This window comes from Salminus brasiliensis, chromosome 20, assembly GCF_030463535.1.
Source record: "Salminus brasiliensis chromosome 20, fSalBra1.hap2, whole genome shotgun sequence".
Lineage (NCBI taxonomy): Eukaryota > Metazoa > Chordata > Actinopteri > Characiformes > Bryconidae > Salminus > Salminus brasiliensis.
The window spans coordinates 30,631,935-30,637,934 of NC_132897.1; positions in this window are offsets into that span (position 1 = coordinate 30,631,935).

Genomic DNA, 6,000 nt, shown 5'->3' on the forward strand with positions numbered 1-6,000 from the left:
CCGGGTAATTCTGGATCATTATATTGGTCCGTGCATCATAAGGCATTGTTATGGATAACTGCCAGATACAAATTATGCTATTATGTTAGGTTATATATATAATGTTTCTGCAGAACAGTTATTATAACATGTTTGCATATAAACATAAGCTAATCTTTGAATTAGGATACATGCAAAAAAAAGCTTTAATGCAGTGAAAAGTAACAAGATTTTTTTTAACACCTTACATGCTTAGAAAAATAAATGTTTGGTTCCAGAATTCTTTTTTTTTTGGTAAATTCCACCAGCAACACTTCTAATTGAACTTGACTTAAAGAGCACAATTAATACTTGGCTGCAATAAGAATTAAGTTTAAATTGGTTAAAGGGTTTGTTTAATGGAAAGTCTGATTTCTTTATAGTAGGGGTGATGCGAACCAGGGGCTGTAATGTCTGTGATGCAAACAATGCAACTAATAATCCAATATAGGCAATAAACCTACACTTGTCTTCTATGTGAATATGGTAATGCTGATAGTGGTCAAATTTCTTGCATATATTGCCCTGCATATAGCCCTCCACCCTGAACAGGTGGAGTGTTAGACGACTACTAACAACTATTGTAAAACATTCTCTGGCAATATGCATCATATTTGTAAACATTCTGTGTAGCAGTTCTCTGTGATGTAGCTGTTAGAGGCATTCGGATGTCTAGTTCCTAACACAGCCACTGTAAACAAATCTTATTCTGTATGTTTCTGTAGGGCAGAATTTTTGAAGCTTAATGATAATAATTTACCAATATGTAAACACATTCAAATCACAACAATATAAAATTAATAATTACATATTAGGTCACATTAAAGCATTACTCATCCTCACCCGCCGGTGGGCAGCACCGATTGCTACTCTCTACCAGATCCGCATCCCCTGCTCAGCTCAGACCTCAGTAGCCAACCATCTTTGTCATACTGGTGGTCTAGATTGGTCAGGTTGATCATGACTGTAGGCCACCTAAACCATCAATCTCAATTTCAAACATAGACTACTCTGGCAGAGAGCAAAGCTGGCGAAGCTGGACGGACTGGTAGAGGGTGTCTGACGACGCCGGCAGGTCTGATGACGCCGGCAGGTCTGACTACAATAGCCTAATTAAAAGGAGAGAGCCAGAAGGTAACACATACACGGGAACACCCTGAAACGCTAACGTCCATCTGCTCCACTTTACACAAACCTGAGTGATCGCGTGCAAGCAGCGTGACGATAGCTCCAGCATCTCAGTGTACTACAATTCCCTGTGTCCGTGACTTACCAAAAGCTAAACTAAACAGATGAGTTTTCAGCCTAGATTTAAAGATTGAGACTGTGTCTGAGTCCCGAACATTATCTCAAAGGTTATTCCAGAGTTGGAGGGCTTTATAAGAAAAGGTCCTTCCCCCTGTTGAGGTTTTCTGAATTTTGGGAACTACTAAGAAGCCAGCACCCTGAGATCCAAGTGATCTTGATGGTTCATAAAATGTAATAAGATTTTGCAGGTACTCAGGAGCGAGGCCATGTAGGCCTTTATATGTTAATAGAAGAATTTTGTATTCAACACTTTTGAACACTTTTAATACACGGCCAATATTATATTGTATTCTGATCAGACTTTAAGCACATTTGCAATGCTTAAGGGCCCCTCAGCTGTAAAGGTCAGTTCTGGGGATAAAATTAGCGACATCCCAATAGCAGTCCTGCTCCTCTAACCTTTAGACCACGGCTGCCCTACCATATTTGACCACTCTTCTTGGCAGAATTGATATAGTTCGATGAAAGGTGCTGATTTCCTGCTACAGACACATTTGAGCACAATGCACATGTTTTTTTTATAGGGTATTCAAAAAGCTTAAATGTTTTGCCTTATCCATGCCACAACATTGCTTATCCATGCTTGGGGTTATTGTCCTGTTGGAGTCAATTGGGTCTAACTAAAGTAATGCAGAATAATTCTGAGGTAGCTTGTATAATGTATCACTGTTTAAAAAACAGGCCCAGAGCATAACGCTCCAACCACCATTTTTAACAGTTGGTACAGTGTTCTTAAAGTTGAATGCCTCATCTTGACTCTTCCAAACAACGCAATCATCAGCCGAAACTTGGAAGTGTCAATTTTAATCGGGTGCTTATTCCTTGGATAGCAGCCCTTTCAGGCCATGATGATGGAACACTGTAGACAGCAGCTTTTAGTTCAAAGCAGGCCTGTGCTTCGAGATTCTTGGGCTGTTCTTAACTATCTGAAACAATTTCCTCTCAGCTGAGAGTGACCATGTGGGTCTTCTCTTCCGAAGGCGAATGGTCTGAGCACTGACAGGCTGACCCCCCACCTCTTCAATCTCTGCAGCAATGCTGACAGCACTTCTGCGCCTATCTTTTAAAGACAGCATTTGGATATGACGCTGAGCATGTGCACACAGCTTCTTTGGACAACCAACGCGAGGTCTGTTCTGAATGGACCCTGCTCTTTTAAAACGCTGGATGATCTTGGCCACTGTGCTGCAGCTCAGTTTCAGGGTGTTGGCAATCTTCTTGTAGCCTTGGCCATCTTCATGTAGTGCAACAATTTGTCTTTTAAGATCCTCAGAGAGTTCTTTGCCATGTTGGAACTTTCAGTGACCAGTATGAGAGAGTGTGAGAGCTGTACTACAAAATTGAACACACCTGCTCCCTATGCACACATAGTAACACTAACGAGTCACATGACATTTTGGAGGGAAAATGACAAGCAATGCTCAATTTGGACTTTTAGGGGTGTACTCACTTTTGTTGCCAGTGGTTTAGACATTAATGGCTGTATATTGAGTTATTTTGAGGGAAAAATTAATTTACACTGTTATATAAACTGCACACAGACTACTTTTCATTGTGTGAAAGTGTCATTTTGTCAGTGTTTGTCCCATGAAAAGATATATATGTGAGGGGTGTACTCACTTTTGTGACACACTGTACTTTTAATCTAGTAATTCTTTGAAATATGTTAGTTTTTAACTGGTTGGTAATCAAATAACATTCCTTTAATATAGTAGTCCATTGGATTATATTATATTTTTAAACTATTAATCAGTAATTTGAAGGTAATCAGATTGTTACTTTAATAATCATTTACAGTTACAGTTTTAACTGGTAATCAGTAATACTGAAAGATATCAGATTGTTAGTTTAATATAGTAACCCTTTGGATTATGTTACATTTTTAAATTAGGAATCAGTAATCTGAAGGTAATCAGATTATTAATATAATAATCATTTAATTTACATTACAGTTACAGTTTTTAACTGGTAGGTAATCAGATCAGATTTCATTACTTTGATTTCCTTTGGATTAAATTAACAATTAGTTATTTTTTTTAACTTATAATCAGTAATCTGAAAATGATTAGACTATGTTAGTTTAATATAGTAACCCTTTGGATTATGTTATACATTTTTAAAAAGTATACATTTTAAACTGGTAATCAGTAATTTGAAGGTAATTAGATTGCATTACTGTAATATACAATTCCTTTGGATTATGTTACAGTTAAATGTTAACTGGTAATCAGTATACAAGTTACCTTCCAAAAACCTTGTTTGGTGCTATACTGAACCTTTTTCATTTTATTTTATTTTTTAAATAATCTGGGCCATCATTTAGAGGAACCGATTTACAAGACAAAGAGTCATTTAATCATTCAAATATAGAACCATTGACAATACTGATTAGCTCTTGAAGAACTCATTTTAAAGAGTGTAAATTTAACAGAAATTACACAGAAATCTCAACAACAAAATACAATGTCAGATGTTTTAGTATTCATTTAAGCTCCCTTTTACCACTATTACAGCTTAATTGTTTTCAGGAGACTCTTTCACACCTATTTTCTCCTTCTCACCATTTCAGTTATCCCATACACATTCAATGGTATGGAGTTCTGGATTCTACTTACTTGAAATTTTGTTGAACTCATGTCCTTCTTTGTGCAAGTGGATCTATATCTAACCTAATATACTGTTAGTACTGTATATTGATCTATACGCTGACTAAGGTCTTTAATATCAGAAACTAAAGAACACTGTACATTTTACACTGGGAATTAACATCACCTCAAGTTCCAAACTGACGCACTTATCATTTGTGGCTGATGGTTTGGGGGCTAACATACAGTTGGAAAGGGATGTGGTTTCTTATAATACAGGATATCTTGCTTTCAGACATTTCCTTATCATTTTGCACCATCCATATTTTGCTGATCATGCTTTCCAGCACATTTTTTGATTTAAGATTCTCTTTGTTAAAAAATAAATTTAAATATTACTACACCACTTTAGATATGACAACCAAAAACCCAGCTTCTGAATACTTTTGATTTACACAAAACCACCGTGTTGAATTTCCCTTTCTAAAGACGCATCATTTGAAAGGAAAGTTTAAAGACGAAATCTGTTGATTCCATGTCATGAGTCAGTGAGTATGCGTATATCTCTTGTCCTCCTAACATCTAAGGGCTTCTTAACATCTAAGGAAATTACATCTGACATTTGCTTTTCTACTATTACTACTCTACAATCTAAGGCCTTGAAGGAAATTACATCAGGCATCTCCTATTCTACTAGTCTACAGTGGACCAGCAGGTTTTTAGATTATGCTAGTAGTTGATGTAATCCTGGAATACTGAAGTGATTTCTGAAACATGCATTTTCTATGAATAATTATACAAAACTACAATAAAATAAAATTGAAAGAATAAATAAATCCCAAAACTACAAAAACGGAAAGTTGCTATACATAGTATGAATATCTAATCAGCCAATAGTGTGGCAGCAGTGTAAAGTGTAAAATAATGACAATACAGCGTCAACAGCTTCAGTTAATGTTCACATCAACGATCAGAATGGGGGCAAAATGTGATCTCAGTGATTTTATGCGTGGCATGATTTTTGTTGTCAGACAAGCTAGTGCCTTTTTGATGAGAAAGTTCAGTGGATAATGGCCAGAATGGTTGGAGCTGAAAGAAAAGCTATGGTAACTCGGATAAAGGCTCTGAACACTCTGAAAACAGAATGCACTACATGTTGAACTTAGAGGCTGATGGGCTACAACAGCAGAAGACCACATTGGATTCCACATTGTCAGCCGAGAACAGAAAGCTAAGGCTGCAGTGGGCACAGGCCTACCTTAACTGGACAGTTGAAGTTGAATCTTAAATTCTGACCCTAATCTGTGTTCCTAAGCAGAAATCTTCACCAACAGCATAAATCCATGGACCCTATCCTACTTGTGAGCGGTCCAGGTTAATGGAGGTGGTGTAATGGAGTGGGGAATGTTTGTCTGTATATGCTGTAGACCTGATAATACCAGTCAATTCTGGCTTGAATGCCACAGCTTATTTGAATATTATAGCTGACCATGCGCATCCCATCATGGCCACAATTTACCAATCTTCTAGCAGCTACTTTAGCATGGTAATGTCACAGTGCATAAATTGTCTCATGAACATGTTTGAAAAACATGAATGTCCTTCTGTAGCCTTCAGTCACTGCCCAATAAAACACCCCTGAATTATTCTTTACACAATAAAGCTGAACACAAACAGGCCAAGAGTGTGTCATAATGTTAACCTTAAAACAAAAAAAAAGGAAATAAGATCTGTTGTAAGAGATTCCGCAAAAATAGTCACACTAGTGTAAGACTGTTTTCTCTCACCTTCTCTCACCACATTTATCATCACTACACTTTGCTTAACACTTGCTAGTGCCTTCTGTCAAAACATATATTCAAGAGGAAATCCCTATACAGAACTACAGGCTAACATGAAAAACGGTTGTAGGGAAATAGAAAATCAATTAACAAAACTTAGCATGTCTCACAAAGCAGGATTAATTGTTTAGCCAACAAACCTTAAACTTAGTCCTGGATTTTCTAGCTCATGGAAGTTGATCAGTTTATATAGGGCTACATTGTCATGGTTTCTGACAGGCTCCCTCAGAATCCAGAAAACAAGCATT